This window comes from Cryptomeria japonica, chromosome 6 (assembly GCF_030272615.1).
Source record: "Cryptomeria japonica chromosome 6, Sugi_1.0, whole genome shotgun sequence".
Taxonomy (NCBI): Eukaryota; Viridiplantae; Streptophyta; class Pinopsida; order Cupressales; family Cupressaceae; genus Cryptomeria; species Cryptomeria japonica.
The window spans coordinates 56,358,619-56,374,598 of NC_081410.1; positions in this window are offsets into that span (position 1 = coordinate 56,358,619).

Genomic DNA, 15,980 nt, shown 5'->3' on the forward strand with positions numbered 1-15,980 from the left:
TATTCATTTGGGTTTGTCAATGCTGATAAAATTTTGAGTGCAAGTAATGCAGGATGAGGTGAAGGAGGTCGAAGGCGAGAATATGAATCAGGTAGAATTGCTTTTAACTGAACGACTTCGATAGAAAAGGGAATCTTTCACACACCACATTAGGATTTATATTTGCATCTTGAAAATATGGACGATTTAAATGACCTTATTTGAGTATTTGTTCAAATTGAAATGATGAATTTGGAAGAAGAGGTAGATTGATTTAAATGTTTATATATGTGCATTAATTGCATGATGTGAGTAGTGTTTGAAATAAATATAAGTTATCTGAGTAATTGTGAAATAGTATGTTTTATGGTTAAAAGAGATAAAATGTGTAGATGATTCAAAAACGAATATCAACCCTAGGTTTTTATGTCCTTCTTGTTCAGGTATGTAAATGTATGAAAAGAGTACTTACGAGTTTAAATTTTGTACATTGAATAATAGTCTAATATATATATATATATATATATATATGAGAAATTTATTCAATCATATACATATATCAATATCCAATAATAGTGAAATTTGATTTCGTCGAGACTTCTGTTTATACATATACATAATCATTTGAGATAAAAAATATATACACATTATGTGTATATGAATTCTAATGATAATTCGATCACAGATTTATAGATAAGAGTGTAATTATCAAATATGTAAATAGGTTTCAGGAATAATCTATTTTATAAAAATCCATAATATATATATATATACATTTATATATTGAATATTTAAATATGCTTAAGTGATTACCTTCTTGATTTATGATCATGACCATTCAAAATAATGAATTTATAAATATTGTATATGTATTTACGAAATTAAACTAAGTAATTCGATATATATATCAAAGAAAGGGTCAATTAAAAAACAAAGTTTAATGTTAATATTAAAAGAAGAGTCATTTAATATTATATATCACTTTATTTAAACATATTAATAAACATGGCATATTAAAAAAGGTGATCGACCGTCGAAGCCAAAGGAATAGCCGCCTTGGTGAGTGAGTAAATAGACTCCTCCACCCACGGTAGCCGCTTTGGTCGGTTTGCTAACAGTTTTCCTCCACCCTCGGTAGCTGTTGTTAAAGCTTTAAACGCAGATCAAACATGGAGGCAAGGTTGTTAAGGTGAGCGTAGCTTAAGATACCACCTCTACCACTATCAAAACTTAAGCAATGTGCAAAACACTCCCTCCAACCACAGTGGTCAAAGAAATTACACAGCACGATGGAGACTTAAACTCTCCCATGACCCATGATGGGTGACTAGGCATGCAACCCCGATCCTCGGTGATTTAGCTGAGAAGAACTGGCAGAAACAATAGGAAGTGTTGAAATAGCCTTAGCTCATGTTAAATAAAACTCAGTTACATTTCTTTCATCTGACGCAGCATGTGTAAAAAGAATCGACTCATGCAACAAGTAAAGCTCAAACTGAAACAGTTGGAAGCTTTAAACAATAAGACTTGATCTTGCCACGAACCGGGGGGGTTGTATTTAATTTATAAAACATGCGTGGAGATTGCAGTTAGAACCAACTACTGCATGGAGATTATAGATACAACCACATAGTGGAACAGTAAATAAGACCTAGAGGATAGCAACAAACATAGCCACAGATTTGAATAAATAGACGTATGCACACACTCATTTGGTAATTCTTTTCTCACACAAGATTAGAAGAGCGAATTTCTTGAAGGGAGAGTTAGAATAGTTTGAGATAGAGGAAGATTAGTTTGATAGAGAGGAAGAATAGTTCGATAGAGAGGAACGATAGTTGGATGTAGAGGAAGAATAGTTGGATATTATCATGGAGATTGAGCGATAGAGAGATAGTTGGATAGAGATAAGAATAGTTGGAGAGAAAGAGAGACTTGTGATCAAGGAGTTGAATCATTTGACAAAGAACGACAAGGTCAAAAGCTTACAATCCACTCTAAGTTTCCAAGAGGTTAGAATCATTTGTTTATGTTTTACTTTATTCGTTAAATTTGGTATAAAATGTGTAGAAAAGGAAGTTTAGATAATAGATACGTACGTCCAAATGGGTATCAATTATTAATATCGTATTTGAAATGCTTTATAAACCATTGTGGAATAAAAGAAAAGAATTTAGATAAAAGATGATGCTAATATCGTACTTTGCACAAAAATATTTAGTTTTAATTCTATTGTATGTACTTTAATTTAGACGAAAGATTGATTTTAAGATTATTTCTTATAAAGGTTTATCGGTTTTATGAAAGATTGTCTTCGAAAGATATATTTGACCGGTAATGATTAGTAAGCAACAAAAATGATATCTCTATTTTTGTTTTAAAAGAAAGATTGTATTCTTAAAAGAATTTGTGTTTGAGGGAATCAAGCTAGGGTTAAGCTTAAGTTGGAAAAATTTACCTTCGGGATGGGTGCTGAATGTGGATGCTTTAGGGAGAATAGTTGATTTTTCCAACTATTATTTTGCTATGCATGGCATATACTCGGTCGAGTTATTGTTTGAATTATCTATAGAAAAAGATGGAAATTCCTTATTTATACTCTCTACCACATCCTAGTATGATAGCGAATGCTTGTTTCTTAGAATGAAGTAGGAAAAATGAAAATGCATATATCATCTAGGCATGCACCAGATTCCCTCTTGCTTTCAAATTCTTTGGTTAAACCAATTCGTGCAGGGTTGGGTATTCTTGATTGACCAAGAATTCTGGGGAAGTGTAAGCTTCAAGGTTGGATGGAAAAAGCACCTGATTCTTGTTCTCGTCTGCATTCGAAAGACAGAAGGAAGTGACTCAGACTAAAGATCGAAGGATGCATCTTTTTGTATATTCTTAAGGCAATTTGGAAGCCTGAGTAGGAAATGAGAACTTCTTTGTATTGGATATTGTATTATTCATGTGCATTATTATGATATATTCAATGTTTGCTTATATTTTGTATAAAATATGCTTAGAGATTGAAATTTTAAGTTTATCTATGAATAAAGCGTAGTTTAGGGTTAGATCCTAGATTGACGTCTTTACATTTTGGTATCAGAGCCTAGGTTTATAACACTAGGACCTATATGAGTCACTTCGCTAAGATAAATATGGAAATTAATAGCTTTATGTTTTTCAGAAATGGTTCACACCAAGCAGACAACCCAAAAGTCGGTAGTAGGATATGCCCATTACCTGAGGGTTAAAAAGGATCCTCAATCACCCATTAAGCCAGTTTTGGATGATGCTCCTTTTGAAGCAAAACTAGTTCCAGAAAAGAGTATTGTAATAGGAAAGGACCCTACAGAATGTCATACTGAGAAGAATATCCCTAAAAAAGAGAAAGAGCCTGAGTTGGAATATTCACCTATCAGGCCAATAGTGATCAATTCTGAGGAATCTGAGGGCTATACCCCTCTAAGTGAGACTGAATCAGAAGGATATACCCCATTAAGTCTGAATGAGTCAGAAGAATCCACTCCCCTGACTCCTCTCAATGAGTGATGTAACGTGTTACAACGCTTCAATAAAATATCTTCCCTTCTACTATAGAATAAGGATGTAATCTCTTCTATTATTAAATAAAGATGTATCCTCTTCTATTATCAATAAAGATGTCTCCTATAGTATTTTGAGTTAAAATTGTGTATTCCTTAATGATATCTATATATATACTTGGAACCTAACTTATATAGTAAATGGGAAAGAAGTAGAATGAAATTATTTGATATGGTTATGTTTTAAATTTATATTGTTTTTCTTAATTATTCAATAGGAGTATTAAACTCTCTAGTTGCTTTATAAGGCTATAAGTTAGGGAATATTATAAAAGTTATGAAAGACGTAACATAGCAAATATGTCTCTTATCGCTAAGAATTATCAATATCTCCTTGTTTCAGAATTAATATCTAGAAATGGCCTCAAGAACCACAAGGGCAGGGTCAAGTAATGGGAACAAAAGGTTTGATCAAATTCTTGATCTACTCAATCAGCAAAGTGCAAGGATGAATGATCTCGAACAAGAGGTTTGAAGGGTCAGAGAAGTCCGACAAGAAGCACCTAGGGTTGAGGAGCAACCCAACAGCCAAGCCAGAATAGAAGAAGAGTTGGCAAAGGATTTAAAAAGGATAGCCCCGCCAAAGTTTGATGGAAAAACAATTGGCGATGGTGCAAAGGCATTGATCATTGAAATGGAGAAATATTTTGGTCTCCGCAACATGTCAAATGTGTAGCATCGTAAAATTGTGACACTTGCAATTTCGACTGCATTTGGGTCTTCACGATGGCGGCACAACATTGAACCTGAATGGAGACCCCGAAACCTGTTTACGACATCAAAAACTACATCTTTCTGCACCTTGGCCTGATCTTCCTTGCACCCTACTGTCCTGGGAGGTGGGACCATGGCACCTAGCGCCCTGGTCCTTCAGGACCATGGTGCCTAATGCCCTGGTCCCTCAGGACCGTGGCGCCCAGCGCCCTGGTCCCTGGCCCTATTTTGGGCCCGGTCTCTTGTTGGGCATCAGGTCTTCAAGTTTGCAATTTGGAAAATAATGCTACTAGGTCAGCCTAAGGTCAGAAAAATCAATCTCCTAACCCTAATTGACAAGTATATAAACTACATTTCCCCTCCTAGAAAAGAGGTGGGAAAAACATATATGGGCAAGAGGTGGAAGTGATAGGAAAACATCCAAACATTCAAGCATTCAAGCATTCCTTCAAGTAATTGAGCATTCTAGGTCTCCATTCAAGGCTAGGTGTTGCATTCAAGACAAGGATCCAACCATTGAAGAGGAGATCACCTACAACATATAACATACAACAGCATTACACCTTCACATAGATGAACAGATCCCCCTTCATTTTGTGGATTTTTCGGAGGACCGTGTGTACTCCAGGCGCCATCATTCCGTCAACTTTCGCTCAAACTTGCAGGATAGCATCATCTCGACATTTCACTACTAATTTCAGGTCCGTAGCTTCATCTTGTGTCCCTATCTCCGTTTACAAGCAAATCTTTCTTACTTTCACATACACTCCTAGTTCAATCCTTCTATCTACATTCTTTACAAAAGAGGGTATCCTTGTTGTCTCAACCCTTGAAACTCATCTAGAATTCAAACTTGCATTGTGTGGGATTGGATCTTGTGAGTTTCTACCCCTCTTTTGAATCTAAAGTCTCTCCTAAGTGAAAACTGTCAACCCTAGTGACCTCCTTTCTCTCTCCTTGGAGTGGGGGAACACCTAGGGTTCAATTTTCCGCTTTACACTTTGGTGAACCTGACGTGAACATCCTAATTCTGATTTTTCATGGTTAGATCTGAAAAATTTGCTTCCTTAATTATATTTCCTTGTTTGATCTTTTGCAAATTTTAGAGGTTAATTGCATAAAAACTCTAAATTTTCTTTTTAATAATTAAGCTTGTGAAATGTTTAATTGTTAATGCTTGTTTCAAATCTACCCTTCTATTGCAAATTGTCAATTCATATTTGTGCTCTAATTCTGAAAATTAAGTGGTTAAGTGTCAAAACCCTAATTTTTAAAACCCTCTTGATTCAACCTTTGACCGATGATTTCACTGATCAGAACACCTCCAAATCAGCTGTAACTTTGGATTCCGCAACAAGATCATAATATCTCTCATCCTTGAAAATTTTGAAAAAAGTTGTGAGGACCATGTGCACCCCGAGCGCCATTGTCCTTGACATTTTTTCTGAAATTTCGGGAGCTAGATCTTACTGTATTTTTCTGCTAGAATCCAGAATCTTGGCTAATTTCATCAATTCTAACACTTTCAAAATTAAAGTCAAAGTTGGTCTAGTGATTGCTTGGATTAAGGCTTTTAATCATTCAAAAATTGTTGAAATTGAAATTTTGTGTTAAAATTGTATTTCTTACTGTCCTAAATCTGAAAAGTGTGTTGGCATTCATTCAAAGTTTCAGTGCTTTATTCAAATTTTTGCAGTTTGTGACTTATTGAATTTTGCGTGAAATTGAGTCAACTTTTAAATTTCAAAGCTTGCATTGCTTTCAATATTCCCTCTAAAATCATAAAATTCAAAATTTCAATTTCTCTCTCTCTTTTTCAAAATTCAAATTTTGCATTTTTCAACAATCTTGGTAGGGATCAATTTTGAGATTGCAACTTTAATTTGGCCTATCTACAGATTGTAAAATCACTCAATTTTTTTAGATTATCTTTAAAATCATCATAACTTTCATCCCTAAAAATTTCAGAAAAAGTTACGAGGACCGTGTGCACTCCATTCACCACGGTCCCCAACATTTTTTCCAAAATTTTAGGAGATTGTCATGATTGCATTTAACAGCTTAAATCTAGGAGATTGGCTGATTTTATTGAAATTTGCTACCTCTAAATTCGAAAGTAACTTCAAAATTCAAGATTTCAATTTTCAAGATAACAATTAAAATTAAGTGCTACCCCCTTGGCCCTAATTTTCAATTGTGCCTACCTTTCTTGGAAGTTGTGTTTCCCTCTTCTTTCACAAAGTTCAAATTGGATAATCATTATCTCACTGTTCAATTTTGCCAACTTTATTTTCAAAATACAAAATCTTCTCTCTCTCTAGTGCATGAGTTTTACAACAATAAGCCCTACTTACACTATTCCCGTTAGATGAAGCCTCAGAATTAAGTCTTTCCAAGGTTTAATTACTGAGGAGATGGAACCTAATTTGAATGGCCTTTTTAACAAGGACATGGGTAATTCCTCTAATCCTCTTAATGATGAAGAAGCTCTCCATGAGGTTTCTATAGAACAACTTTTGAAATTGGATAACCAATTTGATGATTTTCAGCAATGGATGTCTAAAGAATACTCTGATAGTCAATCTCTTTCATTAATTGAGGGTCTAAAACATATGGTTCAAAGTGATAAGAATGGAATTGATATTTTGCGTCGTATTGCACACATCGTGGATTCGAATGTGATGCCTATGAAGAGTTGTGCCGAAACTTTAGGTTACCTCCTACTCAAGTCAATCATTCTATTCCTTTAACAACTTATATTGCTAGTATACCTACTTTTACATCAAATATAATGACTACTTCAATACAAAACATTCCACCTATGATCACCAGTCATGGGGGCAATCCTTCTTCTTCTATCAACCCTCTTCCTTCATTCAATCCAACTTCTTCATTCATTCCTTCAATGAGTGTTCCTATTACATGTCCACAAATGAACATGACGCAAGGGGGCAATTCATTTAACCATTCCATTCCTCCTTGTAGTGTTCCTTCTTTCCAATCATCTCCTATGACTAACCATCATAGTGTCCTGCCACCTTACTCTCAATCAATACCTTCTTTCAATAACATAATACCTCCATCACAATCTAACATGTCTAATATGAACTCTTCAACTGAAGCAACCATTAACAATCTTGCACAAACTGTCTCTTCTTTACAGCAACAAATTACTTCTATGAATCAATCTAAGTTTAGTGTGCTCACATTTGATGTTGCGAGCCCACTTTCTCTTAACATTGTTCGAGCTATCCCCTCTAAGCATGTTGAAATCCCGCAGTTGGAGCTTTATAATGGTAAGGGTGATCCTCTAACACATGTTAAGACCTTTCAAACAATATGTACCGATTTTGCTCATGACCAAAGGTTGCTTGCAAAACTATTTACTAGAACATTAAGAGATAAGGCTCTACAATGGTATTGCTCGTTGCCTTCCTATTCTATTACTTCTTTCCAACAACTTGCAAATGCTTTTATTCAACAATTTCAAAACAATATAGGTCCTAAAGTTACTTTGATTGATTTAATGCATTGTAAACAAGGTGTTAAAGAGAAAGTGACTGATTTCATTGGTAGATATAAGCATTTGTGTGCTCAAATTTATTTTCCAGTACCTGACAATGATATTCAAAGGATCTTTATTTCTAATTTACAAAAAGATATTAGAGAAAAACTTCTGTTTTCTAAGTTTACTTCTTTCCAACAGCTATGCGCAACTCTTCACAATTATCAACTGACTGTGAGTCAAATGGAACAAGCAAATCCTATGGCTCTGAGTGATAAGGGTGATAGTAGTCAACAACCATTTGGGAAGTTTAAACTGAACAGAGAGTTCATTAATTTCAATGAAAACATCACCAACAACAATGTGAATGCAACATCAGGTGTGCCTCCTATTTCTAAGTTTTTCAAGAAAGAAAGAGAGTTTACTCCTTTGAATGAATCATTACATAGTATTATGAATAAGTTATTGGAATGAAATGTGCTTACTCTCCCTCCTATAAAGAAAATAGATCCTGCAAAGGTGAAGTCACCCTATTTTGATAACAAATCTTTTTGTCAATTTCATTGTCAACCTGGGCATGATACTGAAAAATGTTTTTCTTTAAAAGGTAAAATTCAAGATTTGATTGATAATAATACTATCTTTGTTTCAGGTGTGAATGATAAAGGCAACACATCTGTAGCTCCTCCTAACTAAAATCTTAAGATTTTTACTGATCCATTACCTTCTCATACCTCTAATGTGATTGAGACTAATGATTCCTCTTTCTCACCTGATGGTCTTGTGTCTATGACTCCGAATTTGATTAACTTTGTAGAGCAGCAAAAAATCCTTAAAGAACCTTCCATCACATTTGATTCCAGTGAAACTATTAGGGCACTTGATGGTCCTTTATATATAGTTGCAAAAGTCAAGAATACACCTTGTCATGGAGTGCTTATTGATCCTTCTTGTATGGTTAATGTCATTACCGAAGAATTTATTTTTACTTTGCAATTGAATCAAGTGATCTATGACAAAACAGATGTGGTTGTGAAACTATTTGATGCATTTTCTTCTCCTGCAATTGGTTCTATTACATTACCTATTGAGGTCCATAACAAATCCCTTGATGTGGACTTTCCTATTATTCCATCATCCGAACAATTTCGTGTGAAGCTAGGCTATCCTTGGTTATCTTCCATGAAAGCTATTGCTTCTCCTATTCACAAGTGTTTGAAATTTCCCCATAATGGTGAAGTTGTTACTGTCAATCATAGTCTCTTTAAACCAGCTGAAAGAACTTCTAGCGTTCCTATTGATTATTTTTGGCCTAAACAATTCCAATCTCTTCCACTGCAAAGTGATCATCTTTTCAAATCTTATCAAAAGTGGAAAAAAGATATGATCCTATCTCTAAGTGAACCTAGAACACCCAAACTTGATATTCCTATCATTCTTGAGAAGGAAGTTCTTCCTTTGAAAGATAAAACTAATGTCTTTCCTCAAGAAGATTCCCAACCCATCCCTATGGATGTGACTATGTATATGACTAATAAACTTTCTAAAGGTAGACCTATACCTCCTCATCATGATGGACTTGGTCTCCTTCCTAAACCAGATATTCCTCCTTTATATGGAGCAGCTCCTCCTCTTTCCTCTTATAGAGAGAAGAGACCTTCCTCTTCTCCTATTGTCCAACCTAAGATACCACAACCTAAACACCCAAGTGATAAGGATGAGAACATTCCTCCTCCTCAATCTTCTCAACTTCCTACTAAGACTAGACGAAATCGTTCTACACGCGAACGCTGACAAAAGCATCGTCTTAGAGCTCGTGCAGCTGTTTCCCAAACTTTGCAATCCCCAAAAACATCTTCAGCTAGTATTATTCCATTTTCTCCTCAGCCAAAAATTGAGCCAAAATCTCCTAAACATAAGATGCATGATGGTTTTGATCCTGTGCGAGTTAAAGATCCTATTTTTATAAATCTTGATGATGATATAGATGAAAATGTTATTCATGATGAAAATGTTACTCCTCTTCATTCCGATAGTGAATATGAATATGTTGATGTTGATAACCATTTATCTAATGAATTTTCTAAAGCACTTATCCTAGCTCCTAGACAAGAACAATGTGGCTTGGAACATGAACATAGCCCTTGTTTGGATCTTGTGATAGCTTCATCTGCTGTGTTGGATGTTCCTCCTCTAGCATGTTTCCTACCTTCCCGAAATATTGATCAGCAAGATCGGGGGGTGGATGACGTGCTAGACTAGTTTCATTAGCATAGCAGACTCTCTCCTCCTCTCTTGATCTCTTTTGTTGCTTCTTCTATGTGTTTTTCTCATTCTTCTATTTGTTGTCCTTAGTGTTGTCTACTTGAGGACGATGCAAAGCATTGAGATCTCTTTTGGTCTCTCTCATGTTGACTCAAAAGACACAAGTGTTCCCTTCTTCTAGGTGACTTTCCTTGATTGGGGAATGAAGAACAATTATGCATACATACATATGATATACATGAATACAACATACTGACCCCAAGGAAAGCGAAGTCACCTCGTGCTTTGTGTTTTGTGTCTATTATCCTTGGGCTTATCTCACACTTGGGGGCTAAATCCTTGTGATAATGTGCTCCTTTCCCTTCTCATTTCTTATGTGTATCACTACCTTAAAGAAATCACCCCCAATGAGGCATGTGCGATCGCTTTAACGTAGGGGGCATACACTCCGTCCATATCTCTTCAAGATTCCTAAAAATTTCTTGGCAAACTTAGCTTTGCCTTAAAAATTTTTGGTATTTTTTGCATAACTCATAGTGAGGGAACCTTACTACTAATAGTCATGGTTCTCCCTCGTGATCTTCCCTTTTACTTTGTCAATCGAAGTCATAAGATCCTTAGTCCACTGGGGGCTTGGTGTATCTTGCTTCCTTGATGTGGTGAAAAGTCTTTCAATGTTGTTTCCTTGTACTTTACCGGAAGTATGGGTGTACGCTTATACTCCCGCTAAAGTGGGGGCTAAATGTAGTGTCATAAAATTGCGACACTTGCAATTTTGACTGCATTTGGGTCTTCACGATGGTGGCGCAATGTTGAACCTAAATGGAGACCCCGAAACCCGTTTACGACATCAAAAACTGCATCTTTCTGCACCTTGGCCTGATCTTCCTTGCACCCTGCTGTCCTGGGAGGTGGGACCATGGCACCCAGCGCCTTGGTCCTTCAAGACCATGGCGCCTAGTGCCCTGGTCCCTCAGGACCGTGGCGCCCAACGTCCTGGTCCCTGGCCCTATTTTGGGCCCGGTCTCTTGTTGGGCATCGGGTCTTCAAGTTTGCAATTTGGAAAATAATGCTCCTAGGTCGGCCTAAGGTCGGAAAAATCAATCTCCTAACCCCAATTGACAAGTATATAAACTACATTTCCCCTCCCAGAAAAGAGGTGGGAAAAACATATATGGGCAAGAGGTGGAAGCGATAGGCAAACATCCAAACATTCAAGCATTCAAGCATTCCTTCAAGCAATTGAGCAATCTAGGTCTCCATTCAAGGCTAGGTGTTGCATTCAAGACAAGGATCCAACCATTGAAGAGGAGATCACCTACAACATATAACATACAACAGCATTACACCTTCGCATAGATGAACAGATCCCCCTTCATTTCACAGATTTTTCGGAGGACCTTGTGCACTCCAGGCGCCATCGTCCTGTCAACTTTCACTCAAACTTGCAAGACAACATCGTCTCGACATTTGACTACTAATTTCAAGTCCGTAGCTTCATCCTGTGTCCCTATCTTCGTCTACAAACGAATCTTTCTTACTTTCACATACACTCCTAGTTCAATCCTTCTATCTACATTCTTTACAAAAGAGGGTATCCTTGCTATCTCAACCCTTGAAACTCATCTAGAATTCAAACTTGCATTGTTTGGGATTGGATCTTGTGAGTTTCTACCCCTCTTTTGAATGTAAAGTCTCTCCTAAGTGAAAACTGTCAACCCTAGTGACCTTCTTTCTCTCTCCTTGGAGTGGGGGAACACCTAGGGTTCGATTTTCTGCTTTACAAAATGAAACCAAGGCAGTTTGGGCTGCTTATCAGTTGTCTGGTGAAGCTGCTACTTGGTGGGACAATGAAAAGACAGAAAGGAAACTACATCCAAGAGAGATCACTTGGGATTTGTTTTTCTAATCCTTTAGGAAAAGGTGGCTTCCATAATTATTCTTCGACAAGAAGATGATAGAATTTCAAAACCTTACTCAAGGTAGTATGATAGTAACACAGTACTGGGAGAAATTTACTAATCTCCTTAAGTATGTTCCACAATACAAGATGGATGAAAGGTTCCGCATTCGAAAGTTGATTTTGGGACTAAGAACTCATATAGGAGTGGAGGTGGACATCCATAATCCATTAACCATGGAGGAGGTATTTGAAAAGGCGACTAAGCAAGAGCAAAAGTTACAGTAGTTGGGGAACCTCTGAAAGAATGAGAACAATTGACTGAATTTTGGGAATAGAAATTTCCAAAGGAATCACAATACCAACAATCGACAGATAAGAAATCTTAAGAGGGGACCCAACACTGAGGAAAAAGGAAAAGAAAATCAGTATGGAAATAAGAAAGCAAACTATAACACCAATCCTCGACAAAACATGGACAGAGAAAGGTCAGGTGGCCATCCTGGTCCTAGGGATGGGTGTTATAATTGTGGAGGAAGTCATTATGCCTCCAATTGTCCACAATGTACCCCAGCACAGAGAGGATCATATTAGCAAGGAGCCCCTCAACATCAGATTCATGCTGCTATTGACAATCATCAAGCTGATTTCCAAGCCGCACCTATCCATATTATGGGTAAGCTCTTTGGACAAACAGTTTCTATTTTAATAGATACGAGAGCTACTGAATGTTTTATTGATCCACAAGTAGTTTCTAGAATATCTGTTAAACCTGGTTATATTTCAAATTCATGGATGGTTCAGTATGGAAATCGAGTAGAAAAGAGGGTAGATACTTGTCTATTTTGTAGTGAATTAGAACTTCCTAGTTTCCAAACCCAAGTTAACCTTTATGTTGCACCACTAGGATCATATGATGTGATCTTAGGTACTAATTGGTTGACTGAACATAAAGCCATAGTGAACTGTGAAGATAAGGTCATTAGTTGCATGGATTATTTTGGGAATTCCGTTGAAATTTTTGGATCTCAAAGTCCTCTTGAATTGAGATACATTTCGGCAATGCAACTCAAGAAGGCCCAAATAAAAAGATGTTCCATCATTGCCTTCATGGTTAATGATTTGAATAATGTAGAAAAAATTCCTACAGATTATCTTGTCCTTGCAGAGTTTCTAGATGTCTTTCTAGAAGATCTTACCAAGTTACCACCTAAGAGAGAGTTCAATTTTTCTATAGAACTCTTACTTGGAATGGAGCCGCAATCTAAGGCTCCATATAGAATGACAACGACAGAACTGTATGAGCTTAAGGCTCAATTGCAAGAATTGTTTAGGCAAGGTTTTATTAGACCAAGCGTATCCCAATGGGGTGCACTGTAAGGAAGTAAAGTAGCGGAAACAACTTCCTACACTAACCTTGAGAGGAGGGTAATACAAAACTTTTTCAGATCGTTACAACAGTTACAGAAAATAGAAATAGATATAATAGCATTCATACCACAACACAGTGATTTACGTGGGGAAAACCCTTTCGGGAGAAAAACCCCACACTCCAAAAGCAGCTCAATATTTTATTCAGCAATCAAAAACAGATTACAACATACTTGCAGAGCAAGCTCTTCGCAGGAGTACCACTAATCAGAGATTCAGAGGCAACTCAATAGCCATAAGACTCTTACGCACAACCTCTATCTCACACACCTCATAAATAGGAGATACAATATAGGAAACCATCAAACGGTATTACAAAACCATGGGCTAAAACCACCCAATAAGGTGTAGCCGACCTTATCTCCCTTCTAGATGCCCTATGACATGTTAAAGTACACATCAACACGTGTCGCTCCCTTTTACAGCTCATTTATGTATCCGATACAAATTATTTTTCCTATTTCAGGAGTACAAACTTTCGGAGGCCATAACTTGAGAACCGGGTGTCCGATTGACGAACCGTTTGAAGCGCCGGAAAGCTCGCGAAGTGCTCTATCACCTCATAACCCGTTGTGCCGGTTACGGCCACTTTTTAGGGCATTTAGGAGCCTCTAAAGCCTCGAAAATTAATATAAAACATTTTATCGCACCCCTCCAAGACGAAAACTTTAATATCTTCAAAACTAGTTGTGACCTTGCGACGCAACTTTACCGGAATGCTTATCTAGCCAACCAGAAGCTTCAGGGAGAGTTTCGCACCATTTCGTGCTCAAATGAAAACTTAATATAAATAGTAATCTCGCATAAATGCAAGGTTGAGACACCATTTTTCCCAACATGCACCAGTGATCTTCGTAAAGAAGAAAGATGGTACTTTGAGGTTATGCATTGATTATAGGATGTTGAATAAAGTAACCATCAAAAACAGATATCCTCTACCTAGGATAGATGAATGATTTGATCAAATGAAAGGTGCATTTGTATTCTCCAAGATCAATCTTCGATCTGGATATCATCAGTTAAGGATTAAGGATGAAGATATTCCTAAAACTGCATTCCGAAGAAGATATGGACACTATGAATTCACAGTTGTACCATTTGGTTTAACTAATGCCCCAGCAACATTCATGAACCTCATGAATAGTATTTTCAGAGAATACTTGGATGAATTTGTTTTAATCTTCATTGATGAAATATTGATCTATTCTAAGAATGAAGAAGAACATAAGAAGCACCTGAGGATAGTTTTGCAATGATTGAGAGATCGTAAACTTTATGGGAAATTCTCTAAGTGTGCCTTCTTTCAGGAAAAGGTGCAATACTTAGGTCATGTCATATCCACTGAAGGAATTTTAGTTGATCCTGCAAAGATAGAAGCAATAGTAGATTGGCCAATGCCCCAGAATGTTTCAGAAGTTCAAAGTTTTATGGGACTTGTAGGATATTATAGAAAATATGTGGAAGGATTTTCTAGGATAGCGGCACCAATTACCTCACTTCAGAAAAAGGAGAAAATGTTTGAATGGACTGAGAAATGCGAGGAATCATTTCAACTCCTGAAGCAGAAATTGACAACAACACAAGTTCTAACAATACCAGATCCCAATGGACATTTTGTAGTAATTACAGATGCCTCGGGTGAAGGTGTGGGAGCAGTATTGATGCGAGAAGGAAAGGTGGTTGCATATGAATCACTAAAGCTAAAACAATATGAGATGAATTATGCTCCGCATGATTTAGAACTACTAGCTATTGTGCATGCATTGTAAATGTGGAGGCATTACCTTTTAGGGAAGCCTTTTGAGCTTAAAATGGATCATTTAGGATTAAAGTATATTTTTACACAACCTAACCTAAATGCAAGACAGAGAAGGTGGCTTGAATTTATAAGTGAGTATGACTTTGGTATTGAATATATCTAAGGGAAGGAAAATAGAGTAGCTGATGCTCTCAGTAGAAGAAGACACCTATCTACAATGGTTACAACAAAGACGAATTTGAAGCAACAAGTGTTGCAAAATCTTTCTGAAGATGAACATTATATAAGAGTTAAACAAGCCTTGGAAAGAGACTCTTCAGACCATCGCTATGATGGATATGAGATAGAACCAGAAGGTATTTTGAGATATCAAGGAAGGATGTATATACCAGAAGGAGGAGAGTTGAGGAAGTTGATCTTACATGAGATGCACAGTACACCTTATTCAGGACACCCTGAAATAACAAAGATGGTAGCTGATTTGAAAACATTGTATTTCTGGCATAAACTCTAGAAAGAAGTGGTTGATTATGTAGCACAATGTCTGGAATGTCAAAGAGTAAAAGCTGAACATGTTCATCTAGTAGGACTTCTATTTCAACATGTTATACCAGAATACAAGTGGCAGGTAATTAGTATGGATTTCATCCAAGGATTACCAATGAGTAAGAATAAGCATGACACTATCTTAGTAGTGGTGGACAAGTTGACTAAAGTTTCACATTTCATACCTGGTAATCTAAAAGATGGATCATTTGTTCTTGCCAAGAAATTTGTGGAAGAAATTTTTTGATTACATGGAGTTCTAGAAGCTATTATATCTGATAGGGATAC